A 19,517-nucleotide genomic window follows, 5' to 3' on the forward strand; every position below is an offset into this window, starting at 1 on the left:
TTAATACTATCTGAATATCGTGCATTATTATTTTAGTGGATCTAAGTGTTATATCTATTAAAACTTATATCTATTATAAAATTATAAACCAAGGAAACTCGATAAATGCAACAGTTATTGTGTTCGTTCTATTTAAATAAAAGAAAGGAATGTAACAAATTTTAATTATGTAACATTTAAAATGTCATAATAATATAAGGTGTAGGTTTACCTACCTATATTCGTTGTTAAATAATTAGATTATCCTAGAACTGTTATTTTCACGATTTAAATTTGATGTTACTTAAGATTTAATTTTAAAAGTAACTATACGCCTAAATAAATGCAAATGTTTGTTTAACTTTTATCGTACGATATAAACGAAATTTAGCCATAAATACAATCCAATTTAGTAAAATAAAAATAAAAATCTAAGTACCTATACATTATGTATTATGTAATTTGATTCTTAATGCTGTGGTAAACGGCAGTATAGATCAATAGTTTAAGAAAAATATCTCAATGTAAAAACATAATAAAATCTAGATTTTTGACCTCCAAGTTCATAAATATTTAAATACAGACAGACTTTTCAATTATAATTCAATATGTACCCATAGTAGTAATATTTTAATATTGTTATTAAACTAAACAAAACTTGTTGATAAAAGAATATAAATTACCAAATTGAAAGTTAATTAATTTGCTTTATCGTTATAACAACCTTAGGATATTGTTGATGTTTTCTTTAAATTTCATTAAAAACACATTATATGATAAATAAGTGCAAATTATACAACGAGGAAACCCATTTAATAACTTTTATTAATTACTCTAAATAATATGCACTTTGTACTTAGGTAATGCTTAAATTGTCTACTATTATATTACTGTACTTCATTAAAAATGGTGTATTATTATGAATATACGTCACAAAATAAGCTTTTTGTATTTGCTAGTTAGTTATTTGTATACGCATTTACAAATTGTAATTAATTAAAATCAGCATACACATTTAATTGTCTCACATTAATAACTTAGAGTAGCGGCTACAACTAGGTACCATTAAAACTATTTTAAAGTTTTATAAAAACATTATATATTTTTACAATTTTGTATAATATATAGTATATACACAATGCAGTTAAGTGTTTCTTCAAATAAATTATATTGACCCCATTAAATGTAGTTCCACTACGAACTTTTTTTTTTGTTCCTGTTTAATCTTAAAACTAAAATATAATACTTTTTGACAAAAGTAACGTTTTAACATCATTCTAAACAAATTTTAACTCAACTGAAATATAATGTTTGTCATAGAAGCCTTTAAGAAATTAGTTTAAGTAAATTAAAAAAATATGTACAAGGTATCTATTTAAAATTGAAAAGTATCGTTTTAAAACACACTTGTTGATTTTGTAAAATATTTAGCTTCCAAAACATTTAGTTAAAAGATCAAACGATTTCGAGATGCATTATTATTAATTTATATAGTAAAAATATGAATCTATTAAATTATAGTAATTATAAGATGGTATTTATTAAAAATTATCAATTATCATTTATCAGTGCATTTTTAGGTTGTGCTTATTGCCTATATAAAGGATTGTCCATTAACATGTTCACTTATGGTTTTTCCTTAAATAAAGAATTCTGGTTTTATAAATTTTGAAGTTCACTTAAAGGCCATATTTCTATTTAAGTACTTAGATTTCTAATGAAATGTATGGAGTATCCTATGACAATATAAACTTTATTATTTCAAATGAGAACTATACTTTTTTGTTGTAAATTGTTACGGAGATGATTTTTTTTTGAAAATGTATATCTATATAAATCAAAATTTTAATCATAGTAGTTTCTGGGCTATTAAACTTTAAGTATTAAAATTAAAATTTCACAAAAATATACTAAGTATGTACTTACAGTATAAATTACGACTATGTTGAAAATTATAATGAATAATATTAATACAATTTATTACAATTTTATAATTTATAAAAATATTATGAAAGACTATTATTCTTAGTATTCTAAGCTTAATAAATCAGTAACTATACTTGTTCGAATTTAACTCGTCGACATTTTCGTTCAAATAATATGATTAACAATTCACTGTAAAAAATTCTCATTTCAAAAATGAACGTTTTTACTGCCACAGAATATACTCTACAAATAGTATACAAAATTTGAGTATTTAAACATTTTATCTTCGTGTAAGTATATTTGAAAATTCCAAAGACCATAATTTCAACAAATAGTAAATTACTTATTGTTACATGACATAAGAGGGGTGAGTTGATTAGTGATTCACTCCTTGTATGTATTTAAATATTAGACATAGATAATATTGTGTTTGATGTTTGACGATTTCTTATGTTTGTCGTGGCGTGGACTAAATATATTAATATTTGATATGGTTATATTATATCAGCGTGCTTGAATAGTTGTAGGTACCTATCTATATTATCTCCACTGTATATACGGAACCGTATACAACTTTTTTGTTGACGTCCACAAGAACGATGTGAGTACAAATCAGTGTCAATAGCAGACACATATATGTAACCCTATCCCACTAAGTCTTATATATTATATAATTTATATTATACTATAGTCGTTTACCAAAAGTAAAGGTAAAAGTAAGGCGAAAAAATATTATGTGCGTCATCGGCGGTCAATAGGTATATAATTTATAACCAAACGCTGAAAATCGTTATACTTCAGGGCACGACAAAATATAATATTTAAACATTATGAATATATACATAGCAGAGTTCATTCTCCAAATAATAAACTAAAATGTACACATGCATTAATTATTATGCACTTGGAATAATTAAAATAATATAATTTTAAAAATGTAAAACAATAATAGTATTATGATAATAGAAATAATTCCTATAATAAATACCAAAAATATGAAGAAAAAAAATTGTAATTATAATTGTTTTTTTTAGTAGAGTTTCATATTTGTAGCTATTAAGCAATCTAGCTTATTTTTGGAACAATATGTAAATCCGTTCATATTTGTGCCAACTTAAGTGTCATAGACTCATAATATTGGTATACCTTCGCAAATTTTTTTTTAATATCATTCATTCATTTTGTTCATATACTCTTGTTGTACTGACTCACAAAAAAGATATATATTTTACACGCATTTGTTCAGGTTTGGTCTACTATCATCTTATGTATGGTAATATTATAATAAAATATATATTGTATAATTTTATACGTTTACAAACAAAATCAATTTGGAGCAAACAGATACAATGGTAATGTAAGTTTAATGTGCTTTTCTTATTATTGTCTAATACTCGAATAGTATAATATCTTACAATATTACCTAACCTAAACGTTTTAAATTTCTATGATTACCTATTCTAGATTTAGGTCATTGGTAATAAAACTCGTTAAGATCACAACCTGTTATTGATGCTCACTATAATATTGGTCTAGTAATATTACAATAATTCAAAACGAATAAATCATAATTATCTATCAAAAATTTTAGTTAAGTATGAGTATGATACGATTTAAAATAATATTAAATCGTTATTAAAAAAATAAAATGATAAACTCGTACTATAAATATTGCTATTTCAACCATACACATAATTGTTAAGTCGTAACCTAATAAGGATAATATTTTAACCCATTCATTTTATAACACATTATGGCGCATAATATACAACGTTAGTATTAGTCAATTATAGTAGCGGTAGGTACCTATACTATATATTATACACACAATATAAAACGTAAAATAATCGTAACTGGTAAATCAACACTTGTCGAAGACTAGAACTAAATGTATGTACATATGTGTTATGTTATTAAAAAATATGAATTGACTTATAAACTATACCCACTATGAGTTATGCGTGATTACTAATGTAAGCGCATTTGCAATGTATATTATACTACTCAGAAAATGTGATATGGTTCTAAGTTTTTTTTATCGATAAAATCAAATGTACATACTCGTAAAACCAGTTGATAATATGTTATTTTACGGGCATAGTGAATATACATATAATTATGTGATGATTATGATAGACCAGTGTTTCTCAACCTTTTTAATGTGACTTTTTGAATTTCAGTTTTTTAGCAACCCCTCCTCCTGACATATATTATTTATATAATATATTCACATAGAATATGGATTATTATTAATAATCAATACTAAGAGTACTGTAAATTGTACACAACATAAAATATATATAATATTATAATTATTTCTAATTAAAAAAACGTTAAATTTCAATTCATACGCGACCCTAAATAATAAGTCGGCGACCCCCAGGTTGAGAAACACTGTGACAGACTACGCCTGAACTTCATATTTATATTTTACATTTAACAATGAAAAACGATACAAAATTCAGTTATTATAAGTCCACGTTGAAGTAATAGTTAAACTTACGCAGTCTGTACAATTTTTTTTTCTAAAATATAATATACCATATTCTTTTTATTAAAAAAAAAAATACATTTATCAATCAAAATAACATTTTAAAACATTTGAACGTTCGTCTTTTGCAAAACTAAAATTAATTATTGTTTTTCAAACTCTTTACGTCTTAAATGTACATATTATAATATGTTTTTCATATATTATACCTATCTTATTAAGCATTTTCAAATGCATACATTTACATCATACATTTTGGTCTACGGAATGGAAAATTTTCTTTTTATAAGTTCGTTTGGTTAACACGACGATAATAATAGTCGGGGGCGGAGTGGCCGAGCAAACTAAGGTGTCGGTTGCGACGCGCACCGTCGCCGGTTCAAACTCGGCCACGGATGGCATTTTTCTTCGGGCAGTCACGGTGTCAGGAATGAGAGGCCACCATCCCTCACCCAGGCTTGGCAGACACCTACGGGTATCCACTTAAAAATTCTACCAAAACAAACACACAAGTGTTCAAAACCTACAATACCCTCCCCCACAGTTCCACAGGCTAATGACCTCAGTTGTCGAAGCCTCAAACCAAAAAATAAAATAAAAATAGTCAATAAAATAGTTCTTTTTCAATCTACGATATAATAGTACACGGTTACAATATGCATATAGTTACCTAATGCTATTTTATTACCTGATATCGTTGGATATCATGTCAAAAATTCAACCACTAACACAAGTTAAGATATTATGATAAACTGAATATTGTATTAAACGGATGGAACGTGGGTTCACTAATACACGCGTTGCTCAGTGTTTATATTCGGTTTGAATATATAGTTAAATGAAACAAACAATTTTCAAAATCAATCAACAAATTAGAACGTATGCCCAATTAATAAAACTGTAAGACGGCGGTCATGTTATATATATATTATAAAAGTATCATTACGTTAGCAAAACTTAAAAATATTTATTTATAAACACCGAAAACCCTTTAAATTTGACACACAATTTTCCACGATTTCCACAATTTGTCAGTCGATCAAATAATCAACTATTGATTATTTTATTATTCATCAAACCCGTATTGATTTTCTACTATAAATGTTTTATAAAAGACAAAATGTCACAAATATTTGTCATTTAATCATTGAAGTCTGATTCCGGGACGATTTCCCATCCCAAAACCCTTTATCGGGACAACGGGACGCTATAGTCGAAACCGGTAAAGTCCTGGTCAAATCGAGACGTATGGCAACCATAACATTATTAACAACGATGACGTTTTAAACACATCTTATTTATAATTTATAAACAACATTAAATATATAGAATTTATAAATGCTTTGTTCAATAGAATTTACGCAACACAAGCGAGTGAGTCAATCATTGAGCCATTATGACGATCACATAATTTATGTCGTCACAAAATTCAAGGCACGCGTCGCTGCGTGTAAGAGACGATAAACGTCACTATATTATTGTTGCGAACACTTAAGTGTATATGAATATGAGTATGTAATGCCTATACTCGTTTAACTGTGAAATTACGAACAGTAAGTGAAATAATATAAATGATGCGAAATTCGATGTCGGCGATCACCGGCCAGATGTCTATAGTCATTTATTCAGGTCGAAGTTATTGTTTCTTGAAATGAAAGGTGTGAAAGTCATCGATGGTCATATGGCTCCTCTTCATTAAAAGAAAAAAACTATCAAAAATGAGATCTGATTATTTCTTTTTGTACATACCAACACGGCGAGACGTCACCTCACATCACACATTCACACCACAGATAACTGTAATCAAAAACGGTGTTCACTATAATGTACAATATTTTTACATATAGAATATATTATAATATAATAAAAATAATTTATGTTAAGACATCCAACATACTGCACCGACTCGTATATAGATTTATTTTAGATGACTCGCCGTCAGCAGTAGAACATGAACGTGATATTATTTTGTGTTTGTTTATAGTATAGCTGATATATTACAAAATTATATTATCTTCTGGGATTTAAGAAAGTGCGTATAATATATTAAAACATATAATTCGATATGAACATGTTTTGATTGCTCAAAACTCAAACAAGTTTATCTAGTTTGAATATTTTAGAATTTTCGTATTTAGTGGACATTATGATAATATGTTTGCCAATAGTCATATTTAAATCACGAACAAAATGTTTTAGTTAAAAAACATTTTATGATACATGTTAATTATGGATACATCGTAGGTAGGTATAGGTACTATACATCCTATATACACTATATTTTGAATATATTATAATTAATGTAGACAATAATATTAAAACGTAGAAATTCGCTACGCAGTTGTACCTATATAGTAGATTCTGAGTGCACCTCGTCATTGAGAAGATGAGCAGATCAATGCAATTTCAATGAATGCCGAATGTGTTAAATTTGAATTGATAAATAGTTGTTAAATTGATTGTCCATGAAAAATGGCTGTTAACGGTACGATGTGTCACTGTGTCAGCCGTATTAATTTTGTATTATAATTTATAATTAATTTCAATTAATTTAAGAGAATAAATTGTCCATTAGTAATACGGTATGTTGAACTGATTATTGCCAAGAACATCGCATACATATTATTATCATATTAATTAATATTATTTTTATAAACATTTGAGTCAATATTGACATAGATAGGAATGTTAAGTACATAGTATGTTCTATAAATAGTTTTGTGTTATAAAAAATGTAAAATTATAGTTCAAATAAAATTGCATTGTAGATCAAAATAATTAGAATCGTTAGGAAAAAATCATAATTTATTAAATATTCAATTTCGACAAAAATTAAACTTCAATTTTTTATAAAAAATATTATACTGCACATTTATTTTCGATTTTTTTTTTTTTTAAATTCATGTAGATACATTTATGGTGAAGAATCTTGTACATACCTACTAGATTTTTAAGTCTTAGGTTTTAAAATAATTTTTTTAAATTCTTATAACTACAAAATAATTTTGAAATGTTCATGATATCGACAAATTTCGAGAAAATTTTAACCCCAAGCGCCTATAAAAATGTTGTATTTTTGTAATTTTTAAACTAATGTAGGAACAAATTTTGAGGAACCTTGTATTCAATTTTAAGCTTTTTGAATAGAAAAAAATGGTATCAACATGAAACGAAAACCAATATTAAGAAAGTTTTAACAATTCTGCAAATTACTATAAATATACCAAAGAGAGCCGAAATATTTTGAAATCTAAAACATGATGACAGACAAAAAGCTTAAATAAATAAAAACAAAACATCGTTATAAAACCAATACATTTCTATAGTTTATTGACCTTTGCTCAGAATCTAAAATTACTTAAGTATGCGAGAAATATTTTAACATTTTACTAACAGTCTTAAAATATTAATTTTAAGTATATAATGTACCTATTACAAAGTACTATAAACTTTTTAGTGTACTCATATAGGCTAGCAATTTATTAATGTGAAAATTTACGTTTATTGTGCTGTGATTTCTATAAGTATCCAATATTCTATTTTTACTCTGTTTTAGTATTATAACCAACTGGCTGCATTTAAAAATAAAAAGTGCATTTAACTGGAGCATTTATTATAGTGACCTGAGACGGTTTATTACTTCTGGAAACAGTGAATTATTATGGCCATAACAAGTCAGTATGATATTTTGGCTCTTGGCCACCAAAATCAGTTAAAAATAATTATAGTATAATCTGACATAATACGAAAACTTCTAACTTGTAACTTATAAGTTATAAAAATAGATTTTGCTTTCTTCGGATATGAAAATAATAATCATCCTATAAAATTATTCTTAATAATATTATGACTATATTATAGTTATGTATTAGTATTTGGGTCTAAGGTATCTGCAATGTCCAATACGAACAAGGTTTGCTTTTCAGAAATAAATAATCAATTTCATTAGTTTTTAATTTTAATTTTAAATGTTACATATGCGATAGTATGGTGCTAATACTATGCCAATTCCGAGCTGTATAATAATATCTTAATTTAGTAGTCCACTCTAATGTAATATACAAATATACCTACCAATCGGCAATCATAGGACATTAAATCATATTTAAGCGAACATATTATTTTGTTTCTAATCTGTAGCCATTTTATACCTCACTATATTATATATCGATTCATTAAAGGTATTGTTATTGTAACTTAACATTAATGAACTATTAAAATACAAAAAACGAATCGTGATTCATGAGTCTCACGAGAAAGTGCATTAGCGACAAATCACCATTGGTTACAGTAATTATGATAATAATAATAAATTTGTATCAGGTCGCGTATAGACGATAAGTAGGTAATTTAAAATCAATGTATTTGTAAAAAGTCTTCATCGTGGTACGACGTATAAAACCTCAGATCTTATATTTTCTCCTTTAACTACAAACCAATAACACGTCTTATTTTTTTGTAACAAATCCATAACTTTCTAAGATTAATTCTAAAATAGATTTTAAATCACAAGACTCGGAAATCATATATTTTTTTCATTATTTTCGTAATTTTACTTGACATTAAAAATTTTAAGTTTATAATATCTGGACGCTTTTGGTAAATTGAATACGTATAAGTAATAAGTATAACATACCAAATACATGATTTTAAAATTACTTATCTGTCACGGGCTATTTTGTTTTTCATTTTTACTTGAAAGTTGTTTCGCACAACACCCCGTTCTAAAAAATTACATTCACTAGAAGAATAACTTACGTAACGTTAACCGAGCTCCTAATAATATTATACGTAGGGTGGCAAGCGTTTATTTTCTCGTGCTTTCAAACAAACGGGATGTGAATAATATTGAATATATTTTTCATGCTCACGTCTATATATATATATATAGTGTAATATAGGAACTGTTTTCAATATATTTTTATAGTCTTAGATGTTTTGTTACACTGTGCAGCGTTGAAGACTGGCATAATATTATTATTATCAATAAAACTTCTGCTGATGCGCTCGAGAATAATATTACCATTATGCGTAGGGGTACAACTGAAGTCTGAAAACGTTCAAACTTTGCGGTGAAAGCTTTAAGCAGTATTTTTAGTACCTTCAATTCAGTTAAATAAATTACAGATTATTTATGTTACCTATAGTATAGGCACTTATCTGCGGCACTTTTAGTGAATTTTAGTATTCGTATGTGAACGTAGTTAAGTAAACTCACTGAATTTAAATTACTTATTACACTTGTAATTTTCTTTGATGAATTTAATTCATAATATTACGTTGCATGTGCATTCATTATACTTATAACAATATAACACAATTCAGTGTTTAAACTGTTGGTAATTGTTGTACTTTAAATGAATTTATAATCAAGACTGGTGTACTGTAGTATCTACTGTACACTTAACTATATTATGCAAAATAAATTTACAAAACTAAAAGTATTTTAAAACCACGGGGTTAGATTATTGGTGTTTGGTTGTAACCAATGGAAACGAGTAACAACTTGTAAACAAAAAAAAAATGTCGATCCCATCGTAAATCTCAAAATCCTGGTGTGGCTGTGTAAGCACTTCTTTAAAATGCAAATTTTAGAAAATCCATCCTTAGTTGACCCCTTTTATAGTAGTACGAAGGTACCATGACAATTTAAAGTCTCTGTCTATCATAGTTTAGGCTCTTTGTTAGTCAGTCAGTCAGTCAGTCATTAAATCAGTCAGTTACGACACGTTGGTTATATATTAATAGATATGGTTGTCATTGGTTAGATACAGAAAATAAAATAGTTATTATAATTGGAATGATTGGATATAATTTTTTTTATTATATTATTTATTATATAACTGTGATAGAAACTTGATATAAATATATTTTGTGGGGAGTTATTTGGAAAAACCTTGATTTTCTGACGGACAATTATATGTCACCTGTTCAATGGTCAACGCACAGCTTTGGAAAATCGACTATTTTGCAATTAAAAAACAATCTTTTTTTCCATTTTATGTATGTTCCGTATCACAAATTAAAAAATATTCAAATAATATATACCTACATAATACATTGTGATTTTCAAACATACAACATTAAATATAATATTATATGAAACACTCACTGATTGTCTGTCTGTCTATTTGCCTGGAAAAGACTGCGAAACGAATGAAATGATTTTGACGAGTTTTCAAAGTTATTATATTGCCTTGTACCTAAATAAAAAAGTTGTTTTAAATAAAATTGGATTTTCATTTTACACCTGTGTCTTGTGTTTGATCAAAAGAACGCAAAGAACTGTGTGAAAAATCTTTGCAAGTTACATTTAACAGAGTTTAAGAAGGAGTAATAGGTTCTGAAATTAATTTGTCAATGGCAACGCCACGCCGTGCAGGATCAGCTATAGTATACCAGATGCGTATTAATAATGTACTATATACTGTAATTATTTGATTGTAATTTATTTGGCTGAAACAATTAAACAAATAAATAAATTATATATATTTAAAAAATTTCAAAACTGCGATTATCGCGTGTGGCATAAAAACTTGCTTGGTATATGTATAGAGCTAGGTCACTATCGTATGGATTTACAAACACGCGTTGAATTCGATAATATAGGTAGTATTTCATATTTATAGACTCGTAAATCACAATCTAGAAACTTGACGTACGTACATCGCTTATAAAATACCCGTAGTAATTTTAACGTTTCCAACGCAGGGAAGTCGTAAACCGCACGATAACCAGTAACAGCTAGGGTCGTCAAAGGTTTCCTGTTCTGGCCACAGAGTACGCCCTATCTACAATGTTATATCATACATAAGACACTTTTTCAGTGTCTCTTCTGCAAATATTTCTACCCTAAGACACCAACCACGGGATAACTGCAGTCGTGGATGTATGGTACACACTCGAATCAGTTCGGCGACGATCAGTATGTTACGGATCCATAATATCAGCTCTCCTGTTAAAGCGAATAATGCAAAAATTCCAAAAATGCAAGTGTAGAAAAAATGAAAAAAAAAATGTGTAGCTTATGATATATAAATGCGATAAAATTGTCCAATAATTATTGTTTTATAACTGGTTCCGCATACTACAAGCTAGACTGATACAAACAGACAGTGTGCAATTCGACTTTTTTCAATAGGACTGCATAATATTTCACTCAACAACAACCGCTACCCTTTCTTCCCGTCTATACAATGTTATAATAATATTGACTCCTGCCCAACAAAAACGTGATTAGGTTCGATGTGTAAATTAGGTAATTTTAATAGTATTTTTTTATACTGCTCGTCATTTGATTCCGGAGATATTATTATACAATATCGTTTAAGTGTGTATTATCGGGTCAGACGGCATTAGGGTGGTTGGGGGTGAGCGACAGCGGCGTTAAACCGCAAAAATATTCCAAAAATGCAAAAGTGTAGAAAAAATGAAAAAAAAAATGTGTAGCTTATATTATAAATGCGATAAAATTGTCCAATAATAATTGTTTTATAACTGGCTGTCTGGCTTCGCATACTACAAGCTAGACTGATAAACAGACAAAGTGTGCAATTCTACTTTTTTCAAGAGGTCTGCATTCACTCAAAAACAACCGCACATTCTTCCCGGCTATACAATGTTATAACAATATTGACTCCTGCCCAATGAAAACGTGATTAGATTTGATGTAAATTTGTCAATTTTAATAGTATTTTTTTAATACTGCTCGTTCGATTCCGGCGATATATAATTATACAATATCGTTTAATATAGTGTGTATTATCACACAGCGCGCGCACGTGACATCTGGCCTGGGTGGTAGGGGTAGACCGCAAAAAATTCCAAAAATGTAAAAGTAAAGAACATTTAAAAAAAAAAAAAAAAAAATGTGTAGCTTATTTTATAAATGCGATAAAATTGTCCAATAATTATTGTTTTGTAACTAGCTCCACATTCTACAAGCTAGACCACCACTGATAAACAGACAAAGTGTGCAATTCGACTTTTTTTAAGAGGTCTGCGTAATATTTCACTCAACATCAACCGCACATTCTTCCCGGCTATACAATGTTATAATAATATTGAATCCTGCCCAATGAAAACGTGATTAGATTTTATGTAAATTTGACAATTTTAATAGTGTTTTTTAATACTGCTCGTTCGATTCCGGAGATATGTTATTATACAATATCGTTTAATTATCACACAGCGCGCGCACGTGACGTCTGGCCTGGGCGGTAGGGGAGGGGCGACAGTGGCGCTAATCCGCCAAAAAATTGTCAAAGTGTAGAAAATTTTTTTTTTTCAAATGTGTAGCTTATATTATAAATGCGATAAAAATGTCCAATAATTATTGTTTATTACTGGCTCCGCATACTGCAAGCTAGACGACCACTGATAAACAGACAAAGTGTGCAATTCGACTTATTTCCAGAGGTCTGCATAATATTTAACTCGACAGCAACCGCACATTCTTCTCGTCTATACGATTTTATCATATAATATTGAATCCCGCCCAATGAAAACGTGATTAGGTTTGATGTGAATTTGACAATTTTAATAGTACCTATTTTTTAATATTGCTCGTTCGATTCCGGAGATATGTTATTATACAATATCGTTTAATTATCACACAGCGCGCGCACGTGACGTCTGGCCTGGGCGGTGGGGGAGGGGCGACAGTGGCGTTAATCCGCAAACACCGTCGGCTAGTCGCACGCGGACGCGCCGCCAGAGTCACGTCCAAACGCTCGTCGGTTGTGCATGTCGCCGAACGCGTTTTTCGTCCCGTCATCGCGAAATTTGCCGCGTACGGAATTATTAAAAAAATTATTAAAAATTATATTGACGAAATTATTAAAAAAAAAACTATTAGACAATATTATTATAATATTTTGAAAGAACTTATCGGAATATAAGACAGAGACGATCGAGCGCGTTCGACTGACGACGAAATGTGATCGATTTGCCGCCGCCGTGACTGTTTTTTTTTTTTTTTTTTAGTTCAAATTCGTGTGCTCGTTTTGGTTTTGGTTGGCATGCGAAATTCGGTGAGTACGACACCATAATGATTAACGTATTCGGGGGAGGCAAACGACGCACATATGCCTCCAAATCTCCCTGAGATTTTTTTTTTTTAATATTTGAAATGAACCGTGTACATATTATTTCAATACATATATCTACTTACTATATTGATCAATCTTATATTCCAGCTATAAGTACTAAAAAAATTACGTGGATAAAAAATATTTCTGATGTACATATATTTATTGTTACTCTTAGAGGGAGCTGGTTAAGGTTCTAATTAATATTTCCCCGCTACCCAAACGAAAAAATATAGTCATACCTTTGTACACCGGATATTCTCGGTCGCTGAAATCGTGTTTGAGGTTTCCGATATTTCAAGGCGTCCGTTAGGGGAGGTTTTATTATTGTATTGTAGGGATTTTATAACTGTAGCTCTACCAAAATAATATAACTATAGTTCGTATATTTTTTTGTCCATATGGGTATGTATACGGAACACGTGTTTGATTACATTTTATGTTGAATGGAATTATGTGGAGTTCGACATCAAAAACTTATCGTGCTTCTGCATAAGAGTTGTAGGTTCCGTGCGAATATGACCGAAGATGTGCAAAAGATCACTCGAATCGGACGTAACAGAAAACTCTGGGGATTACTATATAATCGAATTCGTGCCCGTTCCCGATTCATAAATTTATATAAGCCTGTATGATAATAATTATATGTAAGTGATAAAAAAACATTACGTGACACTCAATGAAATCGATATAAGTATTCTATTTAAAACGCATCTGCGGACGTACATGTAGGTGGTACATTGTACACATAATATTGCAATATTATAATAATATTATATTGTATGTTTTTTGTTTCGCCGAAGTCGTTGTCCGTATCATTATACGTGGCGGAAGACGTAAATTCATAGGAAATATATTAACAAACTAATTAGCGTTTTTAGTAGGGTTTTAACAGTTTCCCCGAAATATACATAGTACCTATCGTCTGTGTATAATATGACCAGAGGACTTTACGGTGACTACTATGAGATGTTTTCCATAGTGTTATCCGTCATCTAGTGACCACAGACAATCGGACGGACGCAATCGTCTTCCTTCTATTTTACAGACATAATAATTATTATAAACAATAATGAGTTTTGTTTGTTACAATAACGATCCATTGTCGATCTAAATGCGGGTAGTATACGATGGAACGAAAAAAATATGCCATAGTATTCAAAAAATAATCGATTGTCCGAATAAAATATGTGAAGCATTGTGGAAATCATAAACGAGGAAATCCATTGACATATTTTATAATCGTTCATTACACTGATAAAAAAAAAACATACATCATTTAGGGACAATAATTACGTATATTTTAGATAAAACTAATTCAAGATCTTTATACCACGAACATATTATTTAAATTTCACATCGATTTGCCGTACGTGGTATTTACTTATAAATTATAAGTGAATAACAACAATACATATATGCGATGTTTTTGGAAAAATTTAGTTCAACATACTGATATAGAATGTAAAGAAAAATAAATAAATTACAGTAATATTTCTATTAACTACAAAATATCCTTAGAAATAGATGTTGATCCACTCAACTCCTTATTACTCGAAATCGTTTTTTATCTACAATGATTGTTATCATTGAATTCAAATTTAACACTTCCATTACTGCGACGTTCTCGCAATGCCAAGATAAACACAACAAAACCTACAAGACAGTAGCGAGAGACTCACCCGGTTTTCTCATTCTCAGATTATAATATAATAATCCGTTTTTTATTGCCATTGTACGGAAACAATCGTGAATTATTTTTTTTCAATACACGTGATATGTGTACAGTTTGTTTTGTATTTTAAGTGATTTCATATACTCATCGTTCTTGAGCAGGTATTTCGATCAGATAATTGCATTAGAAAGTATTGTGTATTTAAATACTATATATTATACACCGTCCACTTAAATACACTAACTACTGTGTATGTATAACCGGAACAAAATGTTTTGTACCTCAGAATTTCTTATGATTCATTATAAATCCTTATGACTCATTATAACTCGCTTGGAGTACCTACCTACATAAGTAATGATATAATGTTAAGCTATGTTTGTATTTATATTTGCTAACGTTAGTTTTTTTTTTATTTGTTTGAAATATTGTAGAATAATTAAAAGTAAAATATCTTTAGACAAAATATTGTACACTAGTAGAATATTGTTTTATACCGAAACACGTTCCAAACGTGAACACTTTAGTAATCTTTAACAAAAAAAAACACATCTTTATTCAAACTACTTAGTTACAGAGCTAATCTCTTCTCAGTAATTTGTAATAATGATTAGAATTGCGTATTCATGTTAAGTGGGAACACCAGTATAATTTTTTCTCGGTCTTATCACTTGCAGTAATATAGTTGAAAATTCTCTTCGTATTTCACTCATTGCGAATACATAGTTGAAATTAAGGTATTATCCACCAATACGTAGCCTATCATAAATGTATTTAACAATTGTATTATAAAAATAACATTATCTGTGTTTGAACAAAGTTTTTTTCAATATTTTTATTTTTTACAAAACTATTGATAGTTAACTATAAATAATTAGTATCTAAAAAAATAAAAATAAATAATACTTACTCTAAAATTCAAAATATTAAACAGAGCTGTTTTAGATAATAATATTATTTATAGTAATTCAATAGATAATGGTACCTAAATTTCAATATAATGCAATCAGCATGCACAAATACAGAGAGAAATTTTTTCTAAAGTACAATACGTGTGTAAAGACATTTTTTTTTACTGATGCGCCCCGCTAAGCACTTCTATGATTATAAGTTATTTCATACATTTTTTTACGCGTCTATTAAAATTATCAATTGTATTGTTTCCTTACCATTTTAAGTTGAAATATTATAATAGTTTTTCTAAAATTAATATTAAGAAACCACTGTGTAAAACATGTACAACAGTTTCTAGATAAATAAGTATACCTACAATTTGCCAATGAAACAATAAGTAATAATTCAACTCTTGAACATGATTTTGAAACCGTAATTATTTAGTATAATATTCATTATGAAAGGGTCGTTTGATATTTTGTCCTTTATCGTATTGGTTTCTTAAATGGGTTATATAAACATTAAGCACAAGTTAAATTACTAAAACGTAATGAATAACTGTAAATTAAATTAAGTAATTAACACGAGTTCTTTAACAGGCAAGCTTGTTTTGTAGTAAATTTATGAAGTTTTCATTTCACACATGATTTATTTTACTGCTTAAATAATGTTGACTTTGTTTATATTTTATTATGTAGTCTGTCGAGACAGACTTCAATCAAACGCAGTTTAATGAATGCAGGATATAAACAGGAGTATATAAGCTAGAAATTAAATTCTCAAAGTTTTAATTTCAATTTAATTACAATTAATGATTGCACTGAATATTTAAAATTTCTGAAAATGTTATTCTTGTCATAGAAGGTCATTTAATGTGCAATAGTATAAATGTCAATATTATAATATTATTAATTGAAGAATATTAATATTGTGAATTGATAAAAATGACATTTATGGTAGTATGAGTATAATGCAAACAAAAATTAATTTTATAGTATAATAATATATTCTAATCATGTTATGTTATGATTCTTAATGAATTATCAAAACGTTTTTACAATGATCTTTCTTGTATCTAGTAAAATTACTAATGAGTGCAACAAATATTTCATGTGACATTATCCATTTGTTGGAAAGTTTATAATATAGTTAGTAGGTTCTAAGTTCTTTAGACATTAGCTAGAGAGGTATAAAATGATTTGATCATCCCTGCAGTATCCATATGCGTGGGAAAAAAACAAATGGACATTTAGAAAAAAAAATTTCACCAATTAGCTAGCTATAATTTAATATATTATTATACCTAATATATAGTAGGTACTGAAATGTTTTTCGAAAAATGTCGACCACTTATGATGTAATAACTATTGAATTTTGAATAATTTGTGTTTTCATTAGTTTATTCACTGCTGGATTTATTGCTTTAATACATTTTCGATTTTTATAACTAAGACATGGGGGTATTTATTACAAGGTTGCTCATAAAATATGCATTATAATACTCGACGAATGTTCAAAATCTTTAATCGCAAGTAATCTTCTTGTAAGTACCTACCCATCCTATTATTCCTATACTTATACCTATAAATACCTATTACTCATTTTGTTTTTTACGTACTTATCCTACTATTCCTATACTTATATCTTTATACCAATTACTTAATTTGTTTTTTAATAGTCCTATAAGCAGTAGGTATGGTAAACTATGTATTAAAGTTATTTTTTTAATGAAAGTTATCATTATAAAGCTTATATACATTTAACACATTATAATTTTTTACGTAACTAGTAGATGTATACCTATATAGACATTATAGAAAAATGTGTTGACAGTGTTTATGCAAAATTGTATCCATTACTTATCTTTGTTACTCTATTTTACGTATTTAATAAATTTAAGATGTTTGCTTATAACTTTACAATATTGTTTAAGTTTTAATTTCGAAAGAACTATACAGTGTCAGTTAAAAAAAAATTATATATATGAATAATGAAATATTAATAAATAATAATTATTCATTATGCATTATGAATAATTTTAAAATATTTTAGAACGTATCTATTTTAATAAATTAAATTACAAACTACTTTCTATAAATAACATTATTGATATTAGACCTCTTTATTCGTTTACCTACGTAAATGTAAAATGTTTATATGCACTCAGAGATTGAGGTCGACTAGAATGATTTATAATGAAATTCAGTGCCATGCACATCTTCAACACCATTATAAGTTACCCTGAAAAGTGAAAACGGCAAAAGAGCCATTTTTCAAAACTTAAAATACTTTTGGGCGAGACAAAAAACATTTATGTTTTATTTTAATAAATTGAACATATTTTATGTAGGTATATAGCGCTCGTTAGTAATGGGATATTAAATAATTGAATTTTAAATTATTATTATTAGTTTTTTACTTTATTCTAAATCACAGACGTGCATACGTCATTAAGAAGGTTACCTATATAATATTACGAATAGGAATAAATGAGTAAAAAAATTATGTGTAAGTCATTGAATAAATTCTGTATATAATTCTGTGTATAATTCTGTATATATCGGATTCGGTATAAATTATAATAATATAATACATAATATAAGTACTTGGCACTTTTCGTGAATATTGTGTTCATAATAATATTATATTGTATATATTCAATAGTACTATGGAAGTCGGTAAGTATTATAGTAGGAAATTGTAAAATAGGTAGTATGCATTGGACTGTTTTAATTTCATAACAATATAGCTTTTTCCAGCTCGAACAATACTAATGTTACGTACGGGCAATAAAATAATATCGTGTTAAAAATAGTTATGAACAAACTGTTTAGAACAGTTAAAAGAGTTAAATATTCCACGCGTCGAACGCATTAATGGCTATGTCGTGTGCGACTAACAATATATTAAAGATTTGAGCGTACATGTAAATAATGTATTGGGTTCCAACCTCCCTTTTCCGGGGTATTTCTGGACATTATACCTTACTGTATTAACATTTATATTAATAATTGTTCCATTGTCTTGGCAACGTTAAATGATAATATTTTTTATGTTCATAACATTAGGTCGTATCGACGACGAATATTATTATTAAAGTATAACGTTTTCCTTGATTCACAACTACACCTGTCAATCCTATAAATAACTAATTACATAATATTATCCTTTATTTTAAACCGTAACAAAATGTTTCTCAGGAATACATTTCTTTCTTAGAAATGTTAATTTATTGGCGAAGAGTATTTTAAAATAGGTGGCGTATTAAGTTTAGTTAATTTAAACAAACAGATTGTTTTGATTTTTTAGTATATAAAATATAGAGTTAACCTGAAAAGATTTGACACTTCCATCACTATACTGGATGGAAAAATTGTTCATTGTTATTATTTTCAAACTTTCAATGGTTTACTTAAACTAATAATCACAGTTGTGTCTTTGTTTGTAAATTAAAAACGAAGTA

General features: G+C 28.2%; 1 protein-coding gene across 1 annotated transcript in view; it reads left to right on the forward strand.

The window, feature by feature from the left end:
* Nucleotides 1-13,084: 13,084 nt before the first annotated feature.
* LOC100570116 (neuropeptide Y receptor type 2) overlaps nt 13,085-19,517 on the forward strand; it is a 47,841-nt gene continuing 41,408 nt past the window's right edge. The window contains exon 1 of the mRNA XM_003241210.4: nt 13,085-13,428. The gene's annotated coding sequence lies outside the window, so the exon portion shown is untranslated. The remainder of the gene's footprint in view (nt 13,429-19,517) is intronic.

Source organism: Acyrthosiphon pisum, chromosome A3 (genome assembly GCF_005508785.2).
Source record: "Acyrthosiphon pisum isolate AL4f chromosome A3, pea_aphid_22Mar2018_4r6ur, whole genome shotgun sequence".
Taxonomy (NCBI): domain Eukaryota; kingdom Metazoa; phylum Arthropoda; class Insecta; order Hemiptera; family Aphididae; genus Acyrthosiphon; species Acyrthosiphon pisum.